Consider the following 17,611-nt stretch of genomic DNA (forward strand, 5'->3'; position numbering starts at 1 on the left):
ACTACCACCTACATTCTTCAGGCTAAATACTGTACTAGACATTTGACAAACATCAATCCATCTTATCATCATAGCAACTCTTTGAATTAGATATACATAGGTCCATTTTATTACTCAGAAAACTGAGGCTCAGACTCCTGGGATAAGATGGGAGACTGAAACTTCTTCAAAGAAATTCTATCTTACTTCACCTAACAGAATGATCAAAAAACTTACTAGCAACCACCAAACTAGAAAAGGTGTTTAAGCTAATGTTACAGACCTCAGTAACAGGTGTCCAAAGAAAGAAACAGGAGATTCAGGAGCTGAGCAAAGGAGCAACTGGATCGCCTCCTAACACCACCTCCACCATCCAGACATTTTAATGAATCCTGAGAATTCTCACTTATCTCAAGTCCAGAGGAAAGCAAACTGAGCAACCACCCTTGTCTTTCTCTTCTTTTTTTTTAAATCATTCTTTTCAGTAAGGAGCTATGGAAACTGGAAAAGAAGAGGATAAAACAAGGAAAGTGAATAGCGAGGCTGGTTTTCTTTAACCAGTTAACAAATGAAGCCTTCAGTGCTGTACATAGTCTGCGCCATTGGAATGGTACACATATCCAAAAGAGGTGGAGTGAAACTTGGTTCTCAGCAAAACCTAGGTGCTATAACACAGACACCACCTCCTCCCACACACAGTCACACTACAGGCCACATTTCCTCAAGCTAAAGAAGAGAAAATGGAGAACAAAAACCCCCAGCTCTACATGAAAATTCAGAGGGAAAATGTGGTCTCAGAGCTGAAGGGGAGTCAAGAAATCTCTTGCATTATATGGAAGCAAATAGCTCCCTGGTCAGGGAGCTAGATCCCGTATGCTGCAACTAAAGGTCCTGCAAGTTGCAAAGAAGATCCCGCGTGCTGCAACTAAGACCCGGCGCAGCCAAATAAATAAATAAATATTTTTAAAAATATATTATTCTGAGAAGGAGTCTATAGACTTCACCAAAGGGCCAAAAGGGTCTATGGCACTAAAAGTACCCCTACAGTCGTATCTCAGAAAAGCCTGCAGCTCCTCCAACATTACATGACGTGTAGAAAAGATCCATGCAAGTAAAGGATCCTGAAGTTGAATCTTCATTAGTGTTACAACAAATTGATCACTGGTTGTAGCTGAAACAGCATTTTCAAATGAGAGATAGAACCTGAGTGTTGATCTTGTCCGAATAACAAGATAGGGCTCCTGACACTATGGAGCAGTCATAGTGTCACTAGAATGCCTCCCCAGAATTCCATGCGAGAAAGACACAGTCTGTCTTGCTTAAGCTACTATATTTGGGGTCCTCTTTTTACAGCAACCTAATCTGTTCCCTAACTAATATATTACTTTTTCAGTATAACTCCCAAGAGATAAAATAATTTCCCACCACTGGCAATAGAAAGATGGATGAAGAAGGAGAAAAGAACAGAGTTTGGGGCCAAAACGGACCTTACCATTTATGGTAACCCAGAATTTAACCCACTGACTCCTAGTAAATGGTAGAACTGGGGAGATTTACATACTCATTATTAGCATTTTCCTTCACAGTATCTAATCTCCCTCAAATATCGAATCTCTTACAAATATTCAAGTGAAAAATTTTTTTCACCTTAACCCCATAATTGCAATGAAAAGTATACCTAAATTTTTAAAACTTTTCCATCAAAAAAAGAAAATGAAAATCGTCTCCAATATTTGTTCAGCCCTGCAACAAAAGTAACATCATCATTCCTTACTCAAAACTCTCCAAAATCTTCATTTTATGACACTTTAAAAGATGAAAGATTTCATAAAAAAATCAGTGGATTTTTGGATGAAAAATCCTGGCATGAATTTATACCTTGCCCAAACTTGTTTGATAATTGCTTTGGAAATTTGAACTCTGGGTATTTTGTTCCTTTAATCAAAAAGCAATCAGACCAGAAGTGATGAAACAAATGGTAGTCTGAGCACACCCACTTCCCAGGTGGTGCTCCTGCCATGGATACCATGAAGTGGGTTCAGTAATTTAACCACGTTAGAGAAGAAGATAAAGCTCAGGGATTCTAGGGCAGCCATACATCACCTCCAAGAGCATCCATGGGAAAATGGGGAGGCCTGGACCATCCCCACCTGGCACCCTCAGGACAGAGCCTTGAAGAAAAGGCTTGAAAGCTACAAGCCGTGTGGCTGACAGGGTCTTGGTGCTCCAGACTGGTGTCAGGTCTGAGCCTCTGAGGTAGGAGAGCCAAGTTCAGGATATTGGACCACCAGAGACCTCCCAGTTCCACATAATATCAATTGGCGAGAGCTCTCCAAGAGATCTCCATCTCAAGTTAAGACCCAGCTCCACCCAATGGCCAGCAAGCTCCAGTGCTGGACGCCCCATGCCAAACAACTACCAAGACAGGAACAAAACCCCACCTTAGCAGAGAGGCTGCCTACAATCATACTAAGTTCACAGACACCCCAAAACACACCATTGGACACAGCCTGCCCACCAGAAAGACAAGATTCAGCCCCACCCACCAGAACACAGGCACCAGTCCCCTCCACCAGGAAGCCTACACAAGCCACTGAACCAACCATACCCACTAGGGGCAGACACCAGAAACGATGGGAACTATGAACCTGCAGCCTGCGAAAAGGAGATCCCAAACACAGTAAGTTAAGCAAAACGAGAAGACAGAGAAGTACACAGGAGATGAAGGAACAAGGTAAAAACCCACCAGACCAAACAAATGAAGAGGAAATAGGCAGTCTACCTGAAAAAGAATTCAGAGTAATGATAGTAAAGATGATCCAAAATCTTGGAAACAGAATGGACAAAATACAAGAAACATTTAACAAGGACTTAGAAGAACTAAAGAGCAAACAAACAATGATAAACAACACAATAAATGAAATTTACAATTCTCTAGAAGGAATCAATAGCAGAACAACTGAGGCAGAAGAAAGGATAAGTGACCTGGAAGATAAAATAGTGGAAATAACTACCTCAGAGCAAAATAAAGAAAAAGGAATGAAAAGAATTGAGGACAGTCTCAGAGACCTCTGGGACAACAGTAAACGCACCAACATTTGAATTACAGGGGTCCCAGAAAAAGAAGAGAAAAAGCAAGGGTCTGAGAAAATATTTGAAGAGATTATAGTTGAAAACTTCCCTAACATGGGAAAGGAAATAATCAAGTCCAGGAAGCGCAGAGAGTCCCATACAGGATAAACCCAAGAAGAAACATGCCAAGACACATATTAATCAAACTATCAAAAATTAAATACAGAGAAAAAACATTAAAAGCAGCAAGGGAAAAGCAACAAAAAACATAAAAGGGAATCCCCATAAGGTTAACAGCTGACCTTTCAACAGAAACTCTGCAAGCCAGAAGGGAGTGGCAGGACATGTTTAAAGTGATGAAAAGGAAAAACCTACAACCAAGATTACTCTGCCCAACAAGAATCTCATTTAAATTCGACAGAGAAATTAAAACCTTTACAAACAAGCAAAAATTAAGAGAATTCAGCAACACCAAACCAGCTTTACCACAATTGCTAATGGAACTTCTCTAGGCAGGAAACACAAGAGAAGGAAAAGGCCTACAAAAATAAACCCAAAACAACTAAGAAAATGGTAATAGGAACAGACATATCAACAATTACTTTAAATGTAAATGGATTAAATACTCCAACCAAAAGACATAGTCTGGGTGAATGGATACAAAAACAAGATCTGTATATATGCTGTCTACAAAAGACCCACTTCAGACCTAGGGACACACACAGACTGAAAGTGAGGGAATGGAAAAAGATAGTCCAGCAAATGGAAAACAAAAGAAAGCTGGAGTAGCAGTTCTCATATCAGATAAATACACTTTAAAATAAAGACTATTACAAGAGACAAAGAAGGACACTACATAATGATCAAGGGATCAATCCAAGAAGAAGATATAACAATGGTAAATATATATACACCCAACATAGGAGCACCTCAATACCTAAGGCAAATGCGAACAGTCATTTGCCTTATGGCTATTAGCTAAAATGGGAAATTGACAGTAACACAATCATAGTAGGGGACTTTAATACCCCACTTTCACCAATGGACAGATCATCCAAAATGAAAATAAATAAGGAAACACAAGCTTTAAATGACACATTAAACAAGATGGACTGAATTGATATTTATAGGACATTCCATCCAAAAACAACCAAATACACTTTCTTCTCAAGTGCTCATGGAACATTCTCCAGGATAGATCATATCTTGGGTCACAAATCAAGCCTTGGTATATTTAAGAAAATTGAAATCAAGTATTAATTATCTTTTCTGACCACAACACTATAAGACTAGATATCAATTACAGGGAAAAAAGCTGTAAAAAATACAAACACATGGAGGCTAAACAATACGTTAATAAATAACCAATAAATCACTGAAGAAATAAAAGAAGAAATCAAAAAATACCTAGAAACAAATGACGATGAAAACACGACAACCCAAAACCTATGGGATGCAGCAAAAGCAGTTCTAAGAAGGAAGTTTATAACAATACAATCTTACCTAAAGAAAGAAGGAAAATCTCAAATAAACAACCGAACCTTACACCTAAAGCAATTAGGCAAAGAATAACAATAAAACCCCAAAGTTAGCAGAAGGAAAGAAATCATAAAGATCAGATCAGAAATAAATGAAAAAGAAATGAAGGAAACAATAGCTAAGATCAATAAAACTAAAGGCTGGTTCTTTCAGAAGATAAAGAACGTTGATAAAGCACTAGCCAGACTCATCAAGAAAGAAAGGGAGAAGACTCAAATCAACAGAATTTGAAATGAAAAAAGGAGAAGTAACAACTGACACTGCAGAAATACAAAGGATCCTGAGAGATTATTACAAGCAACTATATGCCAATAAAATGGACAACCTGGAAGAAATGGACAAATGCTTGGAAAAGCACAACATTCCGTGACTCAACCAGGAAGAAACAGAAAATATAAACAGACCAATCATAAGCACTGAAATTGAAACTGTGATTAAAAATCTTCCAACAAACAAAAGCCCAGGACCAGATGGCTTCATAGGCGAATTCTTCTCTAAAAAACATTTAGAGAAGAGCTAACACCTACCCTTCTCAAACTCTTCCAAAATATAGCAGAGGGAGGAACACTCCCAAACTCATTCTATGAGGCTACCATCACCCTGATACCAAAACCAGACAAAGATGTCACAAAAAAAGAAAACTACAGGCCAATATCACTGATGATCATAGATGCAAAAATCCTCAACAAAATACTAGCAAACAGAATCCAACAGCACATTAAAAGGATCATACACCATGATCAAGTGCCGTTTATCCCAGGAATGCAAGGATTCTTCAATATATGCAAATCAATCAATGTGATAAACCATATTAACAAATTTAAGGAGAAAAACCATATGATCATCTCAATAGATGCAGAAAAAGCTTTTGACAAAATTCAACACCCATTTATGATAAAAACACTCCAGAAAGTAGGCATAGAGGGAACTTACCTCAACATAATAAAGGCTATATATGACAAACCCACAGCCAACATCATTCTCAATGGTGAAAAACTGAAACCATTTCCTCTAAGATCAGGAACAAGACAAGGTTGTCCACTGTCACCACTATTATTCAACATAGTTTTGGAAGTTTTAGCCATAGCAATCAGAGAAGAAAAAGAAATAAAAGGAATACAAATCAGAAAAGAAGAAGTAAAGCTGTCACTGTTTGCAGATGACATGATACTAAATCTATAGAATCCTAAAGATGCTACCAGAAAACTACTAGATCTAATCAATGAGTTTGGTAAAGTAGCAGGATACAAAATTAATGCACAGAAATCTCTTGCATTCCTATACACCAATGATGAAAAATCTGAAAGAGAAATTAAGGAAACACTCCCATTTACCATTGCAACAAAAAGTATAAAATACCTAGGAATAAACATACCTAAGGAGACAAAAGACCTGTATGCAGAAGACTGTAAGACACTGATGAAAGAAATTAAAGATGATAAAAACAGATGGAGAGATATACCATGTTCTTAGATTGGAAGAATCAACATTGTGAAAATGACTATACTACCCAAAGCAATCTACAGATTCAGTGCAATCCCTATCAAACTACCAATGGCATTTTTCACAGAACTAGAACAAAAACTTTCACAATTTGTATGGAAACACAAAAGACACCGAATAGTCAAAGCAATCTTGAGAAAGAAAAACAGAGCTGGAGGAATCAGGCTCCCAGACTTCAGACTATACTACAAAGCTACAGTAATCAAGACAGTATGGTACTGGCACAAAAACAGAAAGATAGATCAATGGAACAGGATAGAAAGCCCAGAGATAGACCCACACACATATGGTCACCTTATCTTTGATAAAGGAGGCAAGACTATACAATGGAGAAAAGACAGCCTCTTCAATAAGTGGTGGTGTGAAAACTGGACAGCTACATGTAAAAGAATGAAATTAGAAATCTCTGTAACACCATACACAAAAATAAACTCAAAATGGACTAAAGACCTAAATGTAAGGCCAGACACTATCAAACTCTTAGAGGAAAACATAAGCAGAACACTCTATGATATAAATCACAGCAAGATCTTTTTTGACCCACCTCCTAGAGAAATGGAAATAAAAACAAAAATAAACAAATGTTACCTAATGAATTGGTTTTTTTTTTTTTTTGTGGTACGTGGGCCTCTCACTGTTGTGGCCTCTCCCATTGTGGAGCACAGGCTCCGGATGCGCAGGCTCAGCAGCCATGGCTCACAGGTCCAGCCGCTCCATGGCATGTGGGATCTTCCTGGACCTGGGCACGAACCCGTGTCCCCTGCATCGGCAGGCAGACTCTCAACCACTGTGCCACCAGGGAAGCCCCCTAATGAAATTTAAAAGCTTTTGCACAGCAAAGTAAAATGTAAGCAAGACGAAAAGATAACCCTCAGAATGGGAGAAAATATTTGCAAATGAAGCAACTGACAAAGGATTAATCTCCAAAATTTACAAGCAACTCATGTAGCTCAATCAAAAAAACAAACAACCCAATCCAAAAATGGGCAGAAGACCTAAATAGACATTTCTCCAAAGAAGATATACAGATTGCCAACAAACACATGAAAGGATGCTCAACATCACTAATCATTAGAGAAATGCAAATCAAAACTACAGTGAGGTATCACCTCACACTGGTCAGAATGGCCATCATCAAAAAATCTACAAACAATAAATGCTGGAGAGGGTTTGGAGAAAAGGGAACCCTCTTGCACTGTTGGTGGGAATGTAAATTGATACAGCCACTATGGAGAACTGTATGGAGGTTCCTTAAAAAACTAAAAATAGAACTACTATATGACCCAGCAATCCCACTATTGGGCATATACCCTGAGACAACCATAATTCAAAAAGAGTCATGTACCACAATGTTCATTGCATCACTATTTACAGTAGCCAGGACATGAAAGCAACCTAACTGTCCATTGACAGATGAATGGATAAAGAAGATGTGGCACATATATACAACGGAATATTACTCAGCCTTAAAAAGAAACGAAATTGAGTTATTTGTAGTGAGGTGGATGGACCTAGAGTCTGTCATACAGAGTGAAGTAAGTTCAAAAGAGAAAAACAAATACCATATGCTAACGCATATATATGGAATCTAAAAAAAAGGTTCTGATGAACCTAGGGGCAGGACAGGAATAAAGACGCAGCCATAGAGAATGGACTTGAGGAGACATGGAGGGGGAGGGGTTAGCTGGGACGAAGTGGGAGAGTGGCATGGACATACATACACTACCAAATGTAAAATAGATAGCTATTGGGAAGCAGCTGCGTAGCACAGGGAGATCAGCTCGGTGCTTTGTGACCACTTAGAGGGGTGGGATAGGGAGGGTGGGAGGGAGACGCAAGAGGGAGGGGATATGGAGATACATGTGTACATACAGCTGATTCACTTTGTTATACAGCAGAAACTAACACAACAATATAAAGCAATTATACTCCAATAAAGATGTTAAAAAAAAAACAAAAAGATAGTGCAGGGCTCCCTAAGACTAAGAATTGGCAAACTAGGCTGGTAGGCCCCTTGCCTGATTTTATAAATAAAATTTTATTGGAACCATTTTTTAAAAAAAAGCAATAGACCGACTGATGGACGGATGGCTGCCCGGGACAGAAATTCTAAATTGATTACCCACCCAGCACAGCATCTTACAGGAAAAGCATAGCACTTCCTAGAGGAATATAAGCATAACAGGAAGGTTTCATTGACTCTGAATTAACATTTTAACCTGTCCCCTGAACAGCTACAGGATTTGGAAGCTGAATCAATGTTATCAGATGAGTTAGAATTCAAACCAGAGCTCCTGGTACAGTTTGTTCAGAATACGTCCAGCCCACTGGGACAGGGACTAGTAGAATCAGAAGCTAAAGACATTACTTGCTTGTCCCTCCTTCCAGTGACTGAGGCCTCAAAGTGAAGTCGGCTAATGTTTCCAGATAATACTCTAAATATACTAACTCCTCCAAGGAGGTTACTTCCTGAGCTGTGTTGAGAAGCCTTCAGGTGAATGTGGGTCCAGACAGAGAAGAGACGAGGGCTCAGATTGTACAGAAGCCTCTGGAGTCTTTGTCCACTCCAGAGTCTCTTAGCTTGTTGCAAGATCTACAGCCAAGTGATAGCACTTCTTTTATTCTTCTTAACCTAACAAGAGTCTGGGCTCTTCAGCTGAACACTTAGTGTTTGTACAAGATGAGGCAAAGGATTCAGGGAATGATTTCTTCTCCAGTGAGAGCACAGACAGTAGCATTCCATGGATCCTCCGGGTTCAGGAGTTGGCCCATGACAGTTTGATTGCTGCTACTCGTGCACAACTGGCAAAGAATGTGCAAACCAGCAGCAATGGAGAAATGTCCTCCTTGCTTCTGATGATGGGCAACCCGAAGATTCTGGGCCCCTTCCTCAAATGGAGAAGAAGCTAAGTGTACAGTTGAAGGCTGTGACCAGACATCTGTGTGGCCAGCTCACTTTAAGTACCACCTCAAAACTGATTGAGGGCTTCCCTGGTGGCGCAGTGGTTGAGAGTCCGCCTGCCGATGCAGAGGACACGGGTTCGTGCCCCGGTCCGGGAAGATCCCACATGCCGCGGAACGGCTGGGCCCGTGAGCCATGGCCGCTGAGCCTGCGTGTCCGGAGCCTGTGCTCCGCAACGGGAGAGGCCACAACAGTGAGAGGCCCGCGTACGGCAAAAAAAAAAAAAAAAAAAAAAAAACTGATCGAAATGACGCTCCTTTATCTGCCCTGCAGCAGGTTGTGGGAAAAGCTTCTATGTACTGCAGAGGCTGAAGGTGCACATGAGGACCCACAATGGGGAGAAGCCCTTTATGTGTCCTGAGTCTAACTGTGGTAAGCAGTTCACTACAGCTGGAAACCTGAAGAACCACCTGCGCGTCCACACAGGAAAGAAACCTTTCCTTTGTGAAGCCGAAGGATGCGGCAGTTCCTTTGGTGAGTATTCTAGTCTTCCAAAACATTTGGTGTTTCAGTCAGGAGAGAAGCCACATCAGCGTCAAGTCCGTGGGAAGACCTTCTCTCAGAGTGGGAGCAGGAATGTGCATGTGAGAAAGCATCACTTGCAGCTGGGAGCAGCTGGGAGTCAAGAGCAGGAACAAACTGATAAGCCACTAATGGGCAGTAGTTTGCTTGAAGAGCCTTCAGTAACCAGTAAAAACCTGGTGTCTATGAATTCTCAGCCCAGCCTTGGTGGAGAGTCCTTGAAACTACCGAATACTGATTCTATCCTAGGAGTTGATGATGAGGTGCTCACTGAAGGATCCCCATGTCCTCTGTCTTCAGCGTCTGATGTGACACATCATTTGGTGACCATGCAGTCATGGAGGCACCCATGTGAGGTTTCTGTCTCAACTGCCATAGATCCACAGGAGTCACTAAACCAAGGAGATCTAACTGACAAACAGACATGAGCATGGGCGCTAACTTCTCTGATCCCAGAGTGCATGTAGTGGGAACAGGACGCTTATGGCTCACAGTCTGCCAGAACCAAAATTAATCTGTGAAGGACAAGACCCCACTTTTGCCTCTGTTCATCTTTCCTGGCCTAGAAGATGAATGTAGGAGAGCTTCTCTTCGACTACCATCTAATTCAGTCAAGGAAGAAGCAGTGAATGTGGGCTGGGTAACTGTACCTACCTCTCTTCCCACTGCAAAATTTTGGGATAGACTTATCCCAAAAGTGAATTTGATTATGTGTTGGCTGAAGTTTCTCAGTAAGACTGTTGAGGGGAGGTTCTCCTTTGAAGAGTTTTCATCGCAGACTGAGCTGTCTTTTCACATGCGTGAACTAAATCCTGCCACCAACCATAAAACTTCACCAAGAAGTTGAGCTTTCAAGATGCCTTGTTGCTTTGTAGAAAGGAGTGATGTCAGTTCTGTTGTGACATTCTCCCTTTAGCAACCTGAGTAAGAGACTCTCTGTCACTGGTCTGCAAAAACATTAATTACTTGAATTCCTGCTTGCTCCAGGCTGAGGTACTATCTCGTCCTACATACCTCTACTTGGCCACTTTGCTTTCTTTGTTTATGGAACATACAGTAGCATGTTTAGAGGTTGTTTGATTTTGCTTTTTGGGTTTTTTTTTAAGTTAAAAATCACATGATTCAGAGGTTCAATTGTTTTTCCTTTAAAAAAAAAAACCAGCCAGTCCAAAAAAAGGAAAAGCAATATATACATCAAGTTGACTTTGTACTTGTGATTTGATCCTAATATTTCCTGTGGCTATTACTTTCAGATTATGTACCTCATCCATTAAAGTTCTCAACTCACAAGAAGCAAATGCCTACCTTTTTTTTTTTTTTTTTGCGTTACGCGGGCCTCTCACTGTTGTGGCCTCTCCCGTTGTGGAGCGCAGGCTCCGGACACGCAGGCTCAGCGGCCATGGCTCACGGGCCCAGCCGTTCCGCGGCATGTGGGATCTTCCCGGACCGGGGCACGAACCCGTGTCCCCTGCATCGGCAGGCGGACTCTCAACCACTGTGCCACCAGGGAAGCCCCTTCAAATGCCTACCTTTTTAGAAGTTACATATCAGAGATGGTTTCTCAAAGAGGAGTTAACTTTTTAAAAAAAAATTTTTCCAAAACACTAACTTTCCAAATGGACTCTCTTTCCCCAATAGCTGTCAAGGAACACATGGGGAGTCTCCAAGTTCACAACCAGCCCAGACTGTTTACTTGCCTAAAAATGAAGATCCCAAGAATCACATCTAGATAGAGAAGACCTGTGGTCCTTCTTCCTGAAATGTCCTTGCCTAACCTCTTGGCTTGGATATCCCCTCTTCATCTTTCAGAGCCTTTGTGTTCTTGCATCTCCAATAGCCCCAGGTAGAATTAGCTGCTTTGTCTTCTGTTTCCATAGCACTTGAGTTATGTCCCTGTTTCAGCACTTGCTATCTACTATTTGAATCTGTCTATATGGCTGTCTCCTCAACTAAATTGAGTTCCTCAAGGTTAGGGCCAGAGTGGTCAGTCCTCTGGGTGATGCAAGGATAATGTGGGTGTGGAATCACAAAACAGGAGCCAGGGAGAACAAAGTTTGATAGGGAGAGTGGGAGGCAGAGCCCAGAGTAACTCCTCAAGCCAACCTTCACCTGCAGTGACTTTTTCCTTTTAATGTGTTCAGTTTTAATGCAGAAGGTTAAAGGAGTAAGGTTCAGGGCCAAAATATTTACCAATTTTAGTAAGATAATTTTCTTGTACAAAAATCAAGGTAATCTAAGGTTTATCTCCAACTGTGCCTTTAACCCAGGCTGACTCATCACACATTGTGTAGCCAGCACTAGCACTCAGTAAAATTGAAAGCTAGGTCCCATGCTTCCTCTTCTAGCAACTGTCTTCCACCCTTTCACTTAGCTTTTCCTGAATTTGTTCTTTGCTCCCACAACCTGCCACATGCCCATCTCAGTTTATCACACTAGGACTTCCTGATTTTTTTCCACTGGGAATCACTGGGACTGAAGCCTGGTCCATTATCAGGCTTCATAATGCATCTCTGCAACTCAAATCCCACATCTCAGTGATTTGGAGGAAAACTGAAGAGGTGGCATTGCTCTTCTCCTCAGAAGAGTAGAAGCAGGTATGCGTGGCCTCACATGGAACACGGAGCCCCACCAGGAAGGCTCCATGAGTTGCCGGGTCTCATTATGTGGTACTTATAATGCCCTCATCTGAGTGGACAGTCATCCCAGTGAGCTACTAGGTGGGATAACCCGTCTGTATCAGCCACCAAAGGGGATTCTAATAAGGAAAACAACTCTGCAGATACGAGACACTATAAGACTGAATTCTCTACTTTCTATTCTTCACTCAGATTAGGAAGAAACACCCCTTCATGATCAAAAAGAGGGTCCCCTCCTCAACCTTAATTAGACTCCCTCTACTGGGTGGGGGTATGTGGAATGTCATGAATGACATCAAATGCAGAGGCCAGTTTGGGAATTATTGTGAATGATTGGTATGGTCCTTCCCAGAGGTCTCTGCTCTCATCTGGTGAATCATTCAGGTTTTAGTACAGACAAGTAAATCTCTCTAGTTATTTTTTTCATTTTAAAATTATTTTTACTTGTGGTAAGAGACATACAACATAAAATTTACCGTCTTAACCATTTTTTTAAAAAATTAAGTAGAGTTGGGACTTCCCTGGTGGTGCAGTGGTTAGCAATCCACCTGCCAATGCAAGGGACACGGGTTCAAGCCCTGGTCCGGGAAGATCCCACATGTCACAGAGGAACTGAGCCTGTGTGCCACAACTACCGAGCCTGCACTCTAGAGCCCATGAGCCACAACTACTGAAGCCCGCGTGTCTGGAGCCTGTGCTCCACAACAAGAGAGGCCAGCGCAGTGAGAGGTCCGCACACCAGAACGAGGAGTGACCCCCGCTCACCGCAACTAGAGAAAAGCCTGTGCGCAGCAGCAAAGACCCAACACAGCCAAAAATAAATAAATAAATAAATTTTTAAAATGTAAGTGAGTTGATTTACGACGTTGTGTTAGTTTCTGGTGTATAACAAAGTGATTCAGTCATATATATATGTATGTATAAATATATATTCTTTTTCAGATTCTTTTCCATTATAGGTTATTACAAGATAGTGAATATAGCTCTCTGTGCTATGTAGTAGGACCTTGTTGTTTAACTATGTTATATAAAGGAATGTGTATCTATTCATCCCAAGCTCCTAACTGATCCCTCCCTACCCCTTTCCTCTTTGGTAACCATAGTTTGTTTTCTATGTCTTTAACCATTTTTAAGTGTACAGTTCAGTGGTATTAAGTACATTTACATTGTCGTATAACCACCATCACCATCCATCTCCAGAACTCTTTTCATTTTGCAAAACTGAAACTCTGTACCCATTAAGCAATAGTACCCCAAACTCCCTCTTTCCAGTTCCTGGGAATCACCATTCTATTTTTTATCTCTTTGAATTTGATTACCTTAGGTACCTCACATAAATTGAATCATGTAGTATTTCACTCAATGTAATATCCTCGAGGTTCATCCATGTTGTAGCATGTGTCAGAATTTCCTTCCTTTTTAAGTCTGAATAATATTCCAGTGTCTGTATATACCACAGTTTGTTTATCCATTTGTCTGCTGATGGACACTTAGATTGCTTCCACCCCTTGGCTATTGTGCATAATGCTATAAATATGGGTATACAAGTCTCTCTTCAAGTCCCTGCTTTCAATTCTTTTGGGTACATACGCAGAAGTGGAATTGCTGGATAACATGATAATTCCATTTTTAATTATTTGAGGACCAACCATACTGTTTTCCATAGCAGCTGTACCATTTTACATTCCCCAAAACAGTGTGAAAATGTTATAGTATCTCCATATCCTTACCAACACTTGTTATTTCTGTTTTGTTTTTCTATAGTAGCCACGCTAATGGATGTGAGGTTGTATAGTTATTTCAAGCAGAAAGGGAATTAGATAAAAATTGGTTGAAGTATTGAAGCAGCAAACTCTATACTGAGCTTCCAGAATGATTCCCAGAACACCATAAACTGATCCACTAGGGAAGCTATTACATTTGTCACAATTACAAAAGAGGGAACCAAAATGTTATTGGAACTACTGAGTTCAATAATAATCTACCATTACTGTCATACCAGTTAACTATGACTACAACAACAATGCTTAACACGACCACAAATCTTCATTAGCCTTACATCAAGAGGTATTTATATAGCTCATGAGCTTGTGGTTGGCTGATCTTGGCTGGGCTTGTGGTTGGGCAGCTCAAATGAGGCAGCTCTGCTCCATATGTCTCTCATCTACCTTCTGGGACCACTGGGCTTATGGAGCAGGTTCATCTCATGGTGATGTCAGAAGCGATATCAGATGTGTAAAAAAGAAAAGTGGCAGAACTTAAAAGACAGATCTTGACAGCAATGAAATGCAAAACACTAAATATTAGTACAGCACCTGTTATGGTTAAAGGGTCCAGTAGGACCAATTTTTAAACAAAATTTTCTTATTTTAAAACATTTAATTTTAAAATGCATAAGACACCTGCCTTTTATTTTTTTTTAATACATCTTTATTGGAGTATAATTGCTTTACAATGTTGTGTTAGTTTCTGCTGTACAACAAAGTGAATCCACTATGTGTATACATATATCCCCATATCACCTCCCTCTTGAGCCTCCCTTCCACACTCCCTATCCCACCATTCTAGGGCGTCTCAAAGCACCGAGCTGATCTCCCTGTGCTTTGCAGCAGCTTCCCACTCGCTATCTATTTTACATTTGGTAGTATATATATGTCAATGCTACTCTCTCACTTCATCCCAGCTTACCCTTCCCCCTCCCTGTGTCCTCAAGTCCGTTCTCTATGTCTGTGTCTTTATCCCTGCCTTGCCACTAGGTCCATCAGTACCATTTTTCTAGATTCCATATATATGCGTTAGCATATGGTATTTGTTTTTCTCTTTTGAACTTACTTCACTCTGTATGACAGACTCTAGGTCCATCCACCTCACTACAAATAACTGAATTTCGTTCCTTTTTATGGCTGAGTAAGACACCTGCCTTTTATTTTTATTTATTTATTTTTACATCTTTATTGGAGTATAATTGCTCTACAATGGTGTGTTAGCTTCCGCTCTACAACAAAGTGAATCAGTTATACATATACACATCTTCCCATATCTCTTCCCTCTTGCGTCTCCCTCCCTCCCTCCCTCCCCATCCCACCCCTCCAGGCGGTCACAAAGCACCGAGCTGATCTCCCTGTGCTATGCGGCTGCTTCCCACTAGCTATCTACCTTACGTTTGGTAGTGTATATATGTCCATGCCTCTCTCGCGCTTTGTCACAGCTTACCCTTCCCCCTCCCCATATCCTCAAGTCCATTCTCTAGTAACACTTGCCTTTTAAAGAAGTATTTTCTGGTACCGAGACTTTCCTGGTGGTCCAGTGGTAAACAATTGACCTTCCAATACAGGGGACATGGGCTCGATCCCTGGTCAGGGAACTAAGATCCCACATGCCACAAGGCAGCTAAGCCCATGCACCACAACTACTGAGCTCGCACGCCTCAACAAGAGAGCCCACGTGCTGCAAACTACAGAGCCCACGTGCCCTGGAACCTGCGTGCCACAACTAGAGAGAGAAAACCCACATGCCACAACTAGAGAGAAGCCTGAGCGCCACAACGAAAGATCCAGCATGCCTCAACAAAGATCCTGCATGCCGCAACCAAGACCCAATGCAGCCATAAATAAATAAATAAAATAAATAAATATTTTTAATTATTAAAAAAAGAAATGTTTTCTGATACTAATTTTACGTTATATTATTGAAGCATTCAATAGAAAGCTAAATTATTAATAAATTAATTCATCAAAATTAGGTTTCAGAAAATTTTCCCTATGACCTTTTCATAGAAGTATGATTCTGTAAGAGACAAAGAAACAGGTTTAGAAACCTAGAATGAGTCTTGTTTCTAATAATAACTACTGATTGTTTCTTTTATTTCTTTTTTTAAATTTATTTTTAAATTGAAGTATAGTTGAATTACAATGTTGTGTTAATTACTGCTTTACAGCAAAGTGACTCAGTTATACATATATATATATATACACATTCTTTTTCATATTCTTTTCCATTATGGTTTACCACAGGATATTGAATAGAGTTCCCTGTGCTACACAGTAAGACTTTGTTGTTTATCCATTCTATACATACCAGTTTGCATCTGCTAATCCCAAACTCCTAATCTAACCCTCTCTCACCCTACTGAATTTTTCTGATAACATGAAAGACAACACTCTATATCTTAATTTGAATATTTGACCATTTTACAATAGCAGCCAAATATACATAACATATAAATGATTATTGGTATCATTAATATGATCTAATACTTGGAGTGGGGAGAAACTCTTACGCTTTCTTCCATGGGCTATGTGATCTTTACTGCCAGCTCAAATTATATAGTTGAAGATAATAAAAAATACATGACTATCTCTAATCATAAAGTTCATTAAAATATATGTTGCCCTTTGACAACAAATGGATTTGTGTAACCAGGGAAAACTCACTGTAGTACACACAAGTACTGTGTCCAGAAAATATCCTTTGTTTTAAAAGAAACAATTTCCAGATATTGGTGAAGTTGACCAATGTCTTTTAAAACTTTGTAACTGAGGCTTTCCTCTGACAGCATATTTCATGTTTCCATCCAAGTCACTTCTTGGTTACATTTTACATTGAAACCAAAAAACATTTCAGCCTGTTTTAGAATGTAGCCGTGATCAACGCAGGAGTGTTGTTCATCTCAGTAGCAAGATGCTTCTGGGCAGGGAATGAATGACTGCAAAATACCTCATAGCAAGACAAACCAACACACGAAAACTGTGCTGTGTCTGGTCATTAAGATCCATTAAGTGATCTGAGTGAGTTTCAAAAATTTATCTTCAGGAAATGACAAATAAGATAGTTTCTAGAGAGCCCTTTTTTACTGTATTCTCTTCCTGATCTGATTTTGCAGAAACCTGGTGGCATGACCTTCAGGACATGGAGGAAACATGCTGTTTATAAATATAGCTTTTAATACATTTTAATGTTATGATCATTGATTCTTTGTTTTGAATGATATACTTACGTTATTTTAAAGCAAGCATCAGGGAACACCAACATTATTAGGTAACAATAGAATAAAGACGATAAAATTCCTACTAAAGTTAGCTTAAAAACAATTTCACCCAAACCTTTAAGATATCTTGATAAATTCTCGGTTAGTGAAAACAAGCAGAGCAGTCAACAAGGTATTCTAGAGTCTAATCTCTCTTATCTACAAACTATTGCTCCTGTTGTTCATTCTAAACAGAATTCCATATAACTGCCTCCTTGCCCTATCACAAGCTAAATACTTTTAAAGGCAACTCAACATCTGAAGAAGTGTGTGTGTGTGTGTGTGTGTGTGTGTGTGTGTGTGTACAGGGATGTCCTAGTTAGGACTCAAAAACCCAGTTAGGACTCAAAAACCCAGATATCCAAATAAGCT

General features: G+C 40.2%; 1 pseudogene; it reads left to right on the forward strand.

Moving 5' to 3' along the window:
• The first annotated feature begins 8,905 nt into the window (after window positions 1-8,905).
• LOC114893309 lies at window positions 8,906-10,005 on the forward strand (annotated as a pseudogene).
• Window positions 10,006-17,611: the final 7,606 nt, after the last annotated feature.

This window comes from Monodon monoceros, unplaced genomic scaffold (assembly GCF_005190385.1).
Source record: "Monodon monoceros isolate NGI ecotype Baffin Bay Population unplaced genomic scaffold, NGI_Narwhal_1 Super_Scaffold_12, whole genome shotgun sequence".
NCBI classification, from domain to species: Eukaryota; Metazoa; Chordata; class Mammalia; order Artiodactyla; family Monodontidae; genus Monodon; species Monodon monoceros.